Source organism: Peromyscus leucopus, chromosome 4, assembly GCF_004664715.2.
Source record: "Peromyscus leucopus breed LL Stock chromosome 4, UCI_PerLeu_2.1, whole genome shotgun sequence".
In the NCBI taxonomy this organism is placed as follows: Eukaryota; Metazoa; Chordata; class Mammalia; order Rodentia; family Cricetidae; genus Peromyscus; species Peromyscus leucopus.
Window position 1 is genome coordinate 68,662,562 of NC_051066.1, and position 14,764 is coordinate 68,677,325.

The window sequence follows — 14,764 nt, forward strand, 5'->3', positions numbered from 1 at the left end:
ATTCCTTTTCAAGCCCTCCTCCTTTGTGTCCGTTGCCGGATGCACACATCTGTAATGCTGCTTTGAGACTGTCATAGAATCTTACAATATTTTCTTGCTTTGCAATTTTGTGCAGGTAAATCCTAAAGCAGACTTTTAATATATTGTATATGATTAAAATTGCTCCAAGCCTGTGGGGAGGAAATGAATTGCTAATAGCTAAGAGAACCCTGTGTTCTTTGAAGCTGTTTGTTGTTCAATGAAAACAGACTTCAGCTGTCAATACGTTTCACTTTGCTTGTTTCCCCGTTCCCCATTCTGTGTTCGAATTGCTCTAATCCCCAGATTAATTCTAAGGTATTTCTCTGAGTTATGTTCATAAATGTCAAGCTTTATAGAAAGATGATTTTGTGTGTTTTAATATGTATTTCCCCTTCGTTCCCCTTTCTTTGATGTCAAGGTTGAGTAAAGCCAGTTAAATCTGGCTTTCATTTGTGAAGCTTAATGCAGAAACCATTGTAGGGCTCAACTAAAACCTTCTCTGGTTTTCAGCAATGATCCTGTTCTGTCAAATGAACCAAGCCCTTTAATTCAAGGATTTCAAACAAATAGAACTTTTAAAAAAAAAGTTAGGAATCAAAACTCCGGGTGGATTTGAATGGCAGCTGAGAGCACCCTGTATTCACATCTTCACTCCTGTGAAGCGAGCTCCCTAAGGGGTTCCCGTTGCCTATTGAAGGCAGTGTGACACCCTAGGAGGAACTCAAGCAGATTCCTTGGGCTTCCATAGAACTATGCCTTCTGCAGAGTCTTCAACTCTAACAGCATGTCTGCAGGCAATAGGTCTGTCAGGCACGTGACCTTCCCTGGTCTGGCTACACGGGACCATGTAAATAGTTTCCAATCTAATTTGCGTTGGAATAACCATGCTTGTAACTGGACTGTCAGCACCTGTATTTCAGTCTAAGTCTTTAATGGCTCCCTCCCCTTCCCTTTCCTGCTCTCTCACCTCCCTCTTACTCATCTGACCCATTCATCAAGTCTTGGAGAAACAGCAGAATAAGGACCAGAACTTCAGAAAGCTTGCTTAGGAGAGTCTGGCTTGAGCATGCTCAGATCACAACTGGGTGTGTTCAGTAGGCACCTGTCCCCACAAGGCTCTGGTCTATAGGCAGATCGGCATGTCCCTTTAAAGCACCATCTGGTGTCTCTGGGATATAATTCACTACTTTCCCTGAAGTTAGTTACCCCCTCCCCCCCATTTATCAGCTACTTCTGCCTTTAGGTGTATAACCCCAGTCAGTCAATGAGCGTGTGGGTAAATACTTTCAGGGATGGAATTCTTCACAGAGTTGTTCAGGATAATGAGAATTGGAAAGCAGCCTAAAGAGCTAATAGTAGGAACCGATAAATTACTCCCTGTTTGTCCATTTAATGGAATGTTATACAAACATTAATGATTGGCAGGAAAGTGTAGTCATGATATAATGCCAAGTGAGAAGAGAAGCTACAGTGGTGTGTGGTACAGGATTCTAGTTCCAAAGGTGTATGTATAAATAAACACATTGCAGTTTCAGGGGAAAGGCGGGTGGTATTCAGTGTAAAAGAGTGTCTCTGGGCAGTAGAAATATGTATTTAGCTTAACTTTGTTTTTCTATCATGGTGTGTGTGATATGCGTGTGTGTTCACACATGTGGATGCAGACACTGATGCTGGGGGACACGTGTGGATGACAACCTTCAGTGCTAGGACCCGCCTTCTGTTGTCTTTGAGACAGGGTTCTTTAGAGATGGGGTCTCTAGTTTGTTGTGGGGGAAGCCAGGCTATCCAGCTTCCAGGGACTCCCTTCTCTCTGCCTCATCTCCCTTTGTAGGCCCTACAAGGTAGGGTCTCTGAAATTACAGACCCGGTCAGGCTTGAGACACGAGTCCTGGGAATCCAACCTCAGGTCCCTGGACTTGTGTGGCAAGCGCTGTACCCACAGAGCCACCTCTCAGTCCTGCTCTTTAGTTTTGATTCACGATCATAAATGTAATTCTGCAATCTAGCTAGACTTTGGAGGGGAGTAAGAAAAATGCAGAAGGCGGAGAACAGCAGTGAGAACACAGAGGTGCTGGAGGATTTGGAACGAAATGAGGGAGGGGCCGCTGAGCTGCAGCTGCTCGGGCCTGGTGGTTAAGATGTGCACAGGCCAAATGGACTGGAGTTGTCTGTAGTCAGCAACCTTAATCTTCTTGCTGGCTTTGCAGTTCTGGGACCCAAAGACCACAGGCTTGCCATCCTGCCTCCAGGTCTCGGCAGCGAGGATGACAATCTGGGAAGCCTTGTGTTTGGTCCAGCATTGTCTATGGACAAGACGCCAGGACCTGTCTTTTTCTGGGTGAAATTCTCACCGTTAAATATCTCTCTGTAAATGGAGTTACTATGAGGGCCACTCCGACATGTGAGGTCACTACCCAGGCATGTGAGTCCTGGGATGCTTCTGGGAAAGCAGGATCTCTTATATGCAAGTCTTTTCTCTCCATCTCTCAGAGGACAAAATTCTTCTGTTATCTTCACAACTTTGTGAACAGCCCCAAGAAGGTGCACCCCAGGGGCTCGAAGTTGACAGCAAGGTCCAACGCTCTGAGGTTGACCCTGGCTGGCCGCAGGATGCTACCAGACCACCACATCTAAAAAGCCAGAGCTGGGACATGCTTTGTTTTATTTCTCTCGTAGTTTTTGCTTTTCTGAATTTTCTAGTATTTCTTCAGTGACAAGGTATTACTTTTGAAATTAACATGTTCCATGAGAGCAATTTCAATAAAAATGGAGTGTCTTTCCTCTGACATCCGGGGGACTCTCCCAATGCCTGAGCTGGGTCCAGGTGCCTGCTTGGGTTTGGTTGAGATCCTCTGGCCTCCCTCTTTTGAACTCTCCCTGTTCTGCCTGTGGGCCACGCTTCAGAAAGCCATGGCTTCCATTTGCTCAGTGTGGACTGTAGGAGGAGCCAGATCACTTTAGCTCAAACTAGCTAGGATTGTTTACCTCTTGCTACCTTGGTATCTGGTTCGGGTACCATACCTGGCCATAGGGTGAAATGGCCTGTAGGCAGGACTTAAGATGAAAGGGTGGGTGGTCCTGAACCCCAGGGTCTCAGAGCTTCTGGGACAGAGATGCTCTCAATGTACATAACCACCAAGGGTGAGCCTTGGCTTTGTCACCAAAGGGCGGCTCCTCTTGCTGCTCCTCAGATGTACTCAGGATTCATAATCTGGCCATGCACGGCCTCACGTATAAACCCACATGCCTTTGTTTGTGTCACCTGACAACTGGACACAGTTATAGTCTCAATGAGGGATTGTCTAGACCATATTGGCCTGCGGCCATGTCTGTGAATGATTATCTTGATTGATGACTGATGTGGGAGGGTCCAGCCCACTATAGGTGGCATCATCCTTAGGCCGGTGGGCCTGGGCTATACAAGAAAGCCAATGGAATATGAGCCAGAGAGAGAGCAGCAAGCAGCATCCCTCTGTGGTTTCTGTCCCCAGCTCCTGACTCTAAGTTCCTAGCCTGATTTCTCCCAGTAATGGATTGTGACCTAGAAGCAAATGCCCAATAAACCCTTTCTTCCTCCATATTGTTTTTGATTAGAGTGTTCATAGCAACAGAAGGGAACTAGAATATCACTCTCCTTCCTATCTCGATTATAATATAATGTGTATGTCAACCATGGCTCCAAGTGCTTGGCAGACCTTTGTTCATGCAACCCTGACTCCTGGGTGAAGTTCACGCCCTAAGATACTGTTTCCAATGGAGAGATGGAGACATGGGTGTGTTATTCCATTGGCTCCAGGCCATGAGCTAGAAACCAGCAGAGTTAGACCCTGCACCTAGGTCCTCACCCCTGATCTTGAGACTGTGCTATCCCAAAGGCTTTATCAGTTCCTGGAAGGGCTGGCCATGCTGAATCCCCTACATTGGTATAAACTGCATGCTTTTCTGGTTTACTACCCTTCCCATCTCTTCCTATGCATCTGCTTCCCTTCCATGCTCAATTCAACTGTAGCTTCTCCAGGGACTTGGCCTGACCCCAGCTGCCTTCCTTCTCCTCACCCAGCTTCCTGTGGCATTTTCCAAGGCTATCATAGTAGGGTTGGGGGACATGTGTCTATGAATCAGTAAGATGGAGAAAGGTGATTAAGGTCAACATGGGCCTCTGTCCCATCCAGATCAAATAGGGACATGAAGCCAGACCCCTCATCTGGACTCTTCCTGATCTGCGAGAGGTCCACAGACAAGTGACCTGGGTGATTCAGATCTGAGACACATGCTATGTGAAGTCTCTCTATCCTTGTAAGGGGAATGGTCCAGCTTTTCCCCTCTATGGGATGAAGGGTCCCTGGACTCTCCAGATCATGTGAACACACAAGAAGACTTGTGGGTGCTGACTGCCAGTCTCCCTCACACACCTGCCAGCATTCTCGAGAACACTGGGAGCCTGGTTCCTGTGGCTCATCATCTAACAAGGGGTCAGATAGCAGAAGTATCTGCCAGCAGCTTTCCCTCATGTGTGAAAGGCACAACCACCTCCCGGCCTTTGACTTTGGGCATGGCCTCACGGCCTGCTTCAGCCAATGGATGCAACAAGAAGAGAGTCCTGAGCTGCTCCTGCACCTGACCTTGTCCTCCTCTGCCCCAGTGACCGCCGCCTTAATGATCTCATCAATCCCACCCCACCCAAAGGTCCTACTTTAAACGCCAGGCAGATGGAGTGTCCGCCTTAGTGAGGGAGGATAAGGATGGAAGAGAAAGAAACCTTCCAACTGGGATCTAGTCTGTCCTTGCTAATGGCGGAGGGTCAAGAAACTTCAACACAACCAGTAACGCCAAGATTGCCTGCAGATAGAGCACGTGTCCTCCTGAACACATCTCCAACAAGACTGTTCGAAACAAACGGACTGTGCTTGCTTGGGTCTCAGGGTTTGCATCCTTGAGTGTTACTGCTCTTCTGAACCTAACAGCACACCTCCTGAAACCATGCAGCTGCAGACAGCTTGTTCTTCTGGGTAGGAGAGTTCTCTGTAAAGTTGCCAGTATCTCAGGAAGCTAGCATGGCAGCGGACTCTGAGGGCGCGAAGCAAGGACCCTCTCTTCTAGGTTTCAGGTTGATGAGCTCATCTGGGCAGAAGGAGAAGGGACAAGGGTTCTTCCTTTGTTGGGTGTATGTGCATCAGGCAGTACCTGCCACCTGTGGCCCCCAAGAGCTTAGTAAGCCTTTGGAGGACAGATGAAGATTCCAGAGTCACAGAGAGTCTTAGTATGGCCCTGCCATTTCTTACACAGCTGCTGTGAGGGGAGAGAGAGTCTCCTTTAGGGGGAGTGGTCTGAGTAGTCCTGTCCCCAAAACCCCCCCACACTGACTAAACCTAACAAAATTTTCATTTACAAAAGGAAATTCTCGGTCTTTTGTTTGCTTATTTATTGTTTTCCAAGACAGATTTCTCTATGTAACAGCCCTAGCTGTCTTGGAGCTCACTTTGTAGACCAGGCTGGCTTAGAACTCACAGAGATCCACCAGCCTCTGCCTTCTGAGTGCTGGGATCAAAGGTGTGCACCACCACTGCCCAGCCAAAAGGAAATTCTTTAAAGTAAGAAAAAAAAACTACTCCAGATTATATTATTTTACTTTTAAACTTTAAATTTTAAGCTTTGCTTCAACTTAAGACCTGTTATAAATTACATCCTGCGAGCATGTAATTCAGCCATAGAATCCCATATGTGTCTATGTATGGACAGTTAAGTGTGACTGGTGTTTTGGTTGCTTGGTTAGTTTGTCTTGTGTGCTTGTTGTTTGTTTTGTTTATGGGGATGGGTGTTTTGCCTGCATCTATATCTGTGCACCAACTATGTACTGCTGCCCATGGAGGCCAGGAGAACATCTGATCCCCTGGGACTGGAGTGATAGATGGTCACGAACCACTGTGTGGGTGCTGGGAATTGAACCCAGGTCCTCTAGAACAGCAGCCAGTGCTCTTAGCCACTGAGACATCTCTCCACCGCCTGGGGCTTTTGTTTGTTTTGCTGTTGTTTTAAAGGCAAAATTTCACTCGTCTTGAACTTATAGCAATCCTCCTGTGTTGACCTCTTGAGTACTGTGATTACAGATGTGAGCCACCACACCTAGCTTTTCTTTCCTTTTTAAAAAAATTAACAGACTTTGGGGGCACAAGCCTACCAAACACATTGAGCAGAAATTATGGAGAATTTCCAAATACCCCTCCCCACCTTGCCCTGTGCCTAAAGTTCTCATCACGCATTAGTGAGGTACACTGGTCACAGTGGGTGAGCCAACGCTGGTTCACTGCTATCAGCCACAGTCTAGAGCTCACCGTAGGGCTCACCCACTGAACAGCACATCCTGTAGGTTTTGACATGCATGCAATGTGCTGCACCATTAAAGTATTGCATAGAATAGATTCACTGCCCTGAAGACACCCCGCCATCTCTCACTCTCCCTCCCTCCTGGAAACCACTGATCTTTTTACTGTCTCCGAAGCACTCTTTCCCCCAAATGAGCCACAGCTGGAATGACCGAGGCCATCTTCCCACGTGGGCTTCGTTCACAGAATAACCTGCATTCGAGTCCCTGATTGTCGTTCCGTGCTTTGGTAACTCCATGTTTTTGTTTGTTTTTTTTTGAGACGGAGTATCACCATGTAGCCCTGGCTAGCCTGGAGCTCTCTATGTCTACAGTTTTCAACTATGAGTTGTGACTCCTTTTGGGGAGTTGAATGGCCTTTTCACGGGGGTCAAACGTGACATGTTCATCTTCCTTCTCTCCAGGTCTCCTGGCGACTCCACACTTCATCTCAATGCTTTCTCCCCCCACCCACCCACCTAACCTCTGCCTGCCCAGCTATTGGCCACTTAGCTTTTCATTAAACCAATGACAGCAACACATCTTCACAGTGTACAAAAAAATTATTCCACAACAGTAGAAAAATAACAGTCATGAAATGGCAATGAAAATAATTTTATAGTTGGTGGTCACCATGATATGAAGAACTGTATTAAAGGGACACAGCATTAGGAAGGCTGCAAAGACTGCTCTATGCAGACCAGGCTGGTCTTGAACTCAGAGAGATCTGTCTGCCTCTTCCTTTAATGCTGAGATTAAAGACTGGGCCACTACACCAGGCCTGTTTGTGTGCTCTGGATATCTGTGTACTTTGGATACCTGTCTTGACAGCATGTGTCTTATAACTATTCTCTCCCACTCTAGGGCTTGTCTTTCTCTTTTCAGAGAGAAATGCACATTTTACTGTCCCTAAATAAACTTTTACAAACACCATGACTCATGTACAGGTTGGCTGGCTAATTGCTCAGTATATCAGCAGAGCCAGCCAGAGCCTCAGCGTGGGAGCCTGGGTATTTACTAGCTGCCCTTTATAGCTAAGCTTGCTGACCCCTGATTTAAGGCTGGGCCCCTACTCCCTTCTTCACGAGCCTGTCTTTCCCAGAAAAGCAACTTCCATGGTTGGCAAGAGCTGCTCAAGCTCCCAGCATGGCTGAGTTGTATGTCTAATTCAGGCCCGGGCACAGTCTTTTCCTTTTGTACCACTGCTTTAGGGTGCCTTGATGTTGACTCCGGCTGGGATTGCTCTAGTCCCGGTGAGTGAAGAGAACATGGCCAGAGCACACTGGGCTGGGACACTCTGGGCAGGGATGAGGCTGTCTTACTCAGGCACCTCCCCGCTCCTTCCTCCATCTCTTTTCTCCCTCCTCTAGGGATGTGCAGCTCACGTCTCACTTTCCCACCCGAGCTGGAGGTTCATCAAACTCCTCTCTATTCTTGGGATCTTGCCTCTGCTTTCACACATCACCTTTCCTGTAAACTGAGGGTTCCCAGAGTGCCTGCCCCTTGCTGTTGTTCTGAGGCTTACGCTGAGGACAGAGCATGTTGAGAAGTGCACAGCACGCTTCAAGATGTGTAAATGCAAGTGTCCATAAGCTGGTGCAATAGGTATGCCTGTGCCAATCTGGCTGGTGGTGAGTGTCACCCCGCTGTGCTCAACCTTTTAGGTCTTACTTCAGCATTTATGGGGAGAGGGGTGAGTCTGACAACTTCAGTCAACACACACACACACACACACACACACACACACACACACACACACACCTCTAGTGTGGATGGGGCAAATGGCTTGCTATCTAAGCACTGCCTCTCCTGTGAGCTGGTGCAGTCTTCCCAGGAGCTGCCCAGGGGTTAACCAAGGCACAAGCACCACTCACCATCCAGGTAAGTCTTCCTCTGCATTCTGCCACCAGCACTTCTAAGGCTGCATCCCGGAGAATGTATTCCGAGGCAGCTCCATCCTCAGAGCCCAGGCTGCCCTCGTGGCTCACGTGGCCTCTAGCATCTGTCTTTGCTCCCTGCTGCCCTGCTCACCCAACCCTGTTACAATCAATCATTTTCTCACAGCAATTAGAATAGTCTTAGAATGCAAATCACTTCCCTACTTAAACTTGCCAATGTTTAATGCACAATCTGCAGCTTCTGTGACTTCACACAAGGTCCCAGGGAACACAGCCCGATGACCATTGAGGTCAGAGATGGCCACTCTTTTGTCACCCTTCAACAAGCCCATTGACCTTCCTTCTTATGCTTGCCCATGGCCAAGCTCACTCCATGGTCTGTAGATCCAGGTTCGAGTGCCTGCTAGCCTTCCTGCACATTTCACACAATGCCACACACAACACCACAGAAAGTTCTCCAAGGACCCTTGGGTCCACCCAGTTCTTCTCTTTCTGCTGGTAGTCTTTCCTGGGAACAGTCTTTGTCCTGCAAATCCTGATTCTCCAGGTACGTCATCTCCAGGCCTGGCTTTCTGGGGGCTCCTGGGCTGCATGGCAAGTGGGCACAGACAGATGAGACTCTGTCCTTAGGGAACAACTCGCTGTGCCTCCCAGGCTGCTGCCATCCCACTGGTAACAAGCTCACTTCAGGTCACTCAGGGTTAGTGAGTCTCCCATCGTGTTGGACTTGGACAGCTCAAAACGCACTGGACTCCGGAGAAGGCCTGTGCCCTGTGAGGCCGGCCACTCTGCCCCATATCCCCTTTCCGGTGTTCACAAAACCATAGCACAGTTACAAATTATTTTTAAAATGGACTTGCAAGGTGTGATTATTGCTCACTTCTCCACCTGAGTGCAAATCTGTCTGTCCACCCTGCTTCCTCACCCCACAGAATATTTGTCTGTAAGTGCCCCACATATTAAGTAAGACACCCTACCTACATTTTTAAGAAAGCAGGTCTTCTTTTCTTGAGAAGAAAACTTGGTTGTGTGTGAGCTACCCAGAGTCACGGAGTAAGCAAAAGAACAATGTCCTTTCCCGGAGGGAGTTTTGAGGTCCAACCTCAGATGTGAGTGACCGCAATCAGGTCAGAGAAGTGGGAACTGGAACTCAGGTTCCAGGGTCTGTGACAGGCCTGAGGCAGGAGAGTCCTCTGCCTTCCTGCTCAGGCAAAGCCCTGGTGAGGTCACCCACGGTGGTGCTGCCACTGGAGGGTCTGAGACAAACCCTTCCCCAAACCCTCACTCTAGAGTGTCAGGAAAGAGACCCCAGGGAGGGACATACGGCAGAGAGATGTTCGGAGAAGCTGATGAGGCATAGCATCTTGGGGAGAGGATGTGGGAGACATTTGAGGATCTGATGATGGAGGAGAACTGCAGATGAGGCAACAAGGGGTGCAGAAGAATTGGACATCAGGAATCAAGGCCCAGGCCAGGCAAACGCACCATCCTTGGATGCCTTGTAGATGAGACCAGAGGTGAAGCGAGTGTACCCCACACCACTGATGCCAAGAGGGATGGGGGAGAAGCCTTAACTGACTGCGCTTTGGAAAGCCTGGCAGTAGGAATTCCCTGGAGTTGGCAGGATTTTATGTTTTCTTCCCAGGAGAGGGCTTCGGAACTCATGTCCCCCCGCCCCCAACACGTCCCGTGGAGAGCAATTGATAGACTCTGACACCTGTGCACACTGTCCTTGAGAAGACACGACATTCCTTTCACAGAACATCAGCCAGTACAGAGTGACTGCTGGTGCAAACTGAAGATCTCTCACGTGCCATGTCACAATCTAACATGCTGCAGCTGGTGCGGGCCAAGGCCCTTGGCTGTGGACAAGAGGCCCAGCCAGCAAGCCCACGCTGAAGGAGGCCTGCTGGAGCTCAAGGGCCTTATGGATTCTGAGAGGACCAGTAAAGCAAGCTTGGATGGTCTGCAGACCCAAGATGGCCTTGGACAGCGGAGTCTACCAGGGTCATCACCTGTCCCAGGTCCTTAACATCCTCTTCTCTGAGAAGCCCTGCTTCTGACCCATTTTCTTACTGCTGTGACAGAATCCCTGATGGAAACAGCTTGAGAGTAGAGAGGGTCATTCCACCTCACAGTTTCGGACATACCAGTCCATCATGGTGGAGAAGGCAGGGTGACCACTGAAGCAGGAACTTGAGGCCAGCCATGTTCACATCTTAGTGACACAGGAAACAGGAAACTCAGGGCCAGATTGAGAGGCCAGCACAACCTTCAAAAGCTCAGGCTTATGGCCTCCATCCCCCAGGTACACCCCATGTCCCAAGAGTTCCATAACTTCCAAAGCATCTGATGACTAAGAATTCAAGCACGTGAGTCTGTGAGAGACATTTCCAACCCAAACCATAACAGGACTGGGTGGTTAAGGCTCCCCCCAGACTCCCCAGAAGGCTCAACATCTCTGTTTTGGTATTTTCCAGAAATTGAGTCTTGAACAAGGAATTGATGGAATCTGGGTCATGGGTATACCATGCTGCCAGGGAGGAGGAGGAGGTACCTGACCTCAGTGTTACCAGTTTGGTGATGTAGGAAGGTGTCTGGAGGAGAACTGGACAGACGTGAATGGAGCCATCTGTACATTACGGTTTAGGTTGGAAATGTCTCTCAAAGGCTCATAAAGTACCCGGGGAAAGGGAGCTTAAAGGAGAAGGGGAGGATTTTAGCTTGCATTTCCAAGTTGCAGACCCTCACGGCAGGGAACTCAAGGCAGGACCTTGAAGCAGCTCGTCATCTCCACAGTCAAGAGCACAGAGAGAATGGTGCATGTGAGCCTGTTCACGTTCAGTTCTTTTCTATAGGTACACAATTCAGGGTCCCCTGTCTAAAGAAGGGTGCCACCCACAGTGGGCTGTAGGTTTCCCACACTAACTAACGTGATCAAGACAATTCCCACAGAACTAGAACTGAGTACTAAAGATCCCTGTCTGGATTCAGCCTATTTGTAGAAATGCATTGAAGGCCCAGAAGGGTACCAACCTTTGCCGAGGACCCCCACAGCTAGGCACCTTACGCTATTTAATTCCGCACAGCCGTGAGGCAGATGCTATTATGTCCACTTCACAGATAAGGACACAGGCTGTGAGGGGCCGCCCTAAGACCAAATTCCTCCAAGGGGTTTGAAGGCGGTGGCTTCAGTTCCTCCAACACCATTCCTGATATATCAAACTACTCCTGTGACCCACAGCATGCCACAGTGTAGAAAGCATGGCCTTTTAGCAGCTGAATATTTTCCTTTCTTTGGCTTTATTCTGCTTCATTGGGTAGTTTTTTTTTTTTTTTTTTTTTTTTTTTTTTTTTTTTTTTTTTTTTTAATGTGTTCCTTCCTAACAGTGCGGGACAGACCAGGAAAAGCGATGAGGGCGCCATTCATCCTCTTTCCCACTAGAGGGCAGCAAGAGGCCACATGTGTGGAGCCGAGCCTCACTGAGTCCTAGGTCTGGTGAACAGGAGTGGAGATTTAGAGGAAGAACACGTCCACCCTGTGTTTCCAACATCCTTATTTTTCTAATAAAACAAAACCAGAATGCTCCAAGGATCAGGTTTCTTACCCAGAGCCGGTCACGGGGAATCATTAAATCAACAAATGTTAATTGGATATTCATTACGCCAATTCCAGCTCAGATGTGGTTGCGCCCCACAGAGCTTGCAGTCTATTAAAGTGCAGGGCAATGGGAAGCAAATGTGGGGAGGGCTGCGGAGAGGAGGAGGGAGCAGGAAGAAGCTGAGCATCAGCGATTCCCCCTCAGGCTTAAGGATGAAAGGCACCCGGGCTTTCACCGAGCTGGGACGAGAACTCCAAACTAAGGAGCGGCCTAAGGGGCTGAGTTGAGACAGGGAATGAAGCGGGCCAGAGGCAGGATATCGGCCGTGCCTGGACCACGTGTTCCACGTCCTGGGCAGGGACATGATCTCTCATCATCCTCACTATGAGTCTTCCCACGTAAAGCGCCTCCCCCAGAGGGGGCTAAAACTACTTGGCCAAGGTTACAGAGTCTGGAAAGGGCCTAGTGGGGACTTGAACCTGAGTCTGTCTGACTCCAGCACCTCAGCTTGTCATTACAACCCCAACAGGGGCAGAGCTAAGACCAGCAGCCCAAGATCCTTCATGGGGGCCACGTTCTCTCTGGGAGCCTGGCAGAGGTCCTTCCTCGACTCTTGGCTGCTGACGGTTGTAGGGAAGCAGATTCCAGTCTCTGGCCCCTCCTCCCTCTCCACCACACAGCACCACTTCTGTGGCTGTTGTAAGGACACTGGAGGAGGGCTCCACCTAGATAATCCAGGGTAATCTCAATTTAAGACGGGTTCTTACACCGCAAAGACCCTTTCTCCAAGTGCCACTGTCTCTCGTGATCTGAGGTGGGGGGTGTTTCGGATAGTCCTCAGATAGCCTCATGGAGCCTCAGATGCCAAAATCTGAGCTATGCCTTATATAAAGAGATGAAGTACTGTGCATGGCTCACACACATCCTGCCTCCTGCATACTTTAAAACATCTCCGATTTCTTATGACCCTAATATACTGTAAATATTTGTCATAGTCTACTGTTTAATAATGACAAAGAATAAAAGCCTGTGCATGTTCCATTCAGTACAGGCCCAAGTCTTTTTTTTTTTTCTTTTTAAAAATATTTTCAATTTGTGTTTGTTGAGTCTTTGAAGCAGGGCTTATGTTTGCAGAAGGCTAACTGTGTGGTCACATTCGTGGGGTTCCATAGATTAGGACAGGAACCAAGCTGTGGCGGCCACCATTCAGCTCCCCACAGGAGCTGAGAGGAGCCAGTTACTGGCTAGCGCTAGACCAGGCACATAGCCATGAGCTGATGGTACAGACTCAGAGTCTGCACCGGAGATCCAGCTATGGGAACTTCCATGACACAAGAACGGGAACCAGGTAGAACACTGGTCACCTTTTCTCCACAGGTCCCTGTGGTGGGCACCCTGGCCTGTTGGGCTGCATTTCCCAACTTGATCAAACTTGTCACAGCTTTGAGATGTGCCACATTCTTGCTCTGCCTTAAACAAGCGTTATGCAGAAACTTCCAGCTGCAATAAGACCTGTATTTAACTCCATTAAAAGCAGGCTCGGGCTGCCTGCTGCGAGGGCACAGCAAACAGGTCCCAGAGGCCTCTTGCTGTATCAGCATCTTGCTGGACCTCAGGCCAAAGCCAGCTTGGCTTCAGCCATGCCATGATGTGAGCATCAGATTTCAAAGCCAAGGTAGTGTTTTCTGGAAGGGGAGGAGGCTGCTGTCACCAAATGAGGTCAGTTCCTGGGTCAGCTGAGTTGGGTCTGCACAAGGGCCAGGGGTACAGAGGTCTGGTTGGAGGGAGAATAGAAAAAAGAATGGATTGGCTCAGAGGATGAGTGTAGCAAGGTTGAGGGAGTCCAAGTGGCCTGAGGGGAACTGAAGGGGCTGAGGAGGCCCAGAAAAGACAAAGAAGGATGGACGAGGGAACAGAGGAAGCTATGGGAAACAGAGGCTGTGGAGGCTGAGGGAGCCTAAGGAGGTCAAGGAAAACTAAATGAGACTGAGGAGGCCAAGTGTGATGGAGGGGGTTGAGGGAGGATGATGAATCAGAGAGACAGTGAGAGAGACTTGTAAGGGGAGAGGGCTGAGGGGGAATTTTGAGGCTAAAGGAGGCTGAGGGCAGGTGAGGTAGGAGAGGAGGCTGATGGAAGCACTGAGAGAAGAGGCTGAGGAGATGGAGACTGAGGAGGCTCCGAACAAAAACTCCTGACAGGAATCTGTGTCTGCCAATTGATTGGCTGCTTAGAATCTCAGTACTGTGGGGAGATTGGAAGGACGTCTGTCCAGAGGTTAATTACCTATCCTGGGCTGAGTTCTAGCCCTCCAGAACAGCCATTCCTTGCCCTAGTGTAGAAACTAACATCTTGTGACAATAGATTAAAAAAAAAAAATGTTTAGAGTCTATTAACTTAGCAGGCAACTAGTTTCCACCAATCCAAAAGCTAAGAATGCCAGCAGGCACCATCTTGCACTTACAGCAGCACCTCCCCCATCTCGCTGTACCTGTGTCTCTGATGGATCCCCCAACGTATTTTAAACTTGCCTTGATTTGTGACTTCCGGTAAAACTATAAAAACTCTGAGAAACTGCTTCCACATTGGAACATGGAAAAGAATCTTTGCTCCCAAGACAAGGTCACTCAAAATGGCTCCAGAACAATCTCTGAAGGTTTCTACTGTGACGTGAGGGACCAGTACTCACAGGCACAGGGTACCCCCACATACAGCTGCTGGACAAAGGGAAGAATTTATGCCAGACCTCAAGAGGTAGCTGATCCAGATTTTGCGATGAAATCTACACCCCAAAATGCGTTAAAGCTGGTGTTCTGTCCTCTCCACTGCTTATTGACTGACCCGAGCACTCAGATAAGGAAATTCCAGGCCAAGAAGGGATCCA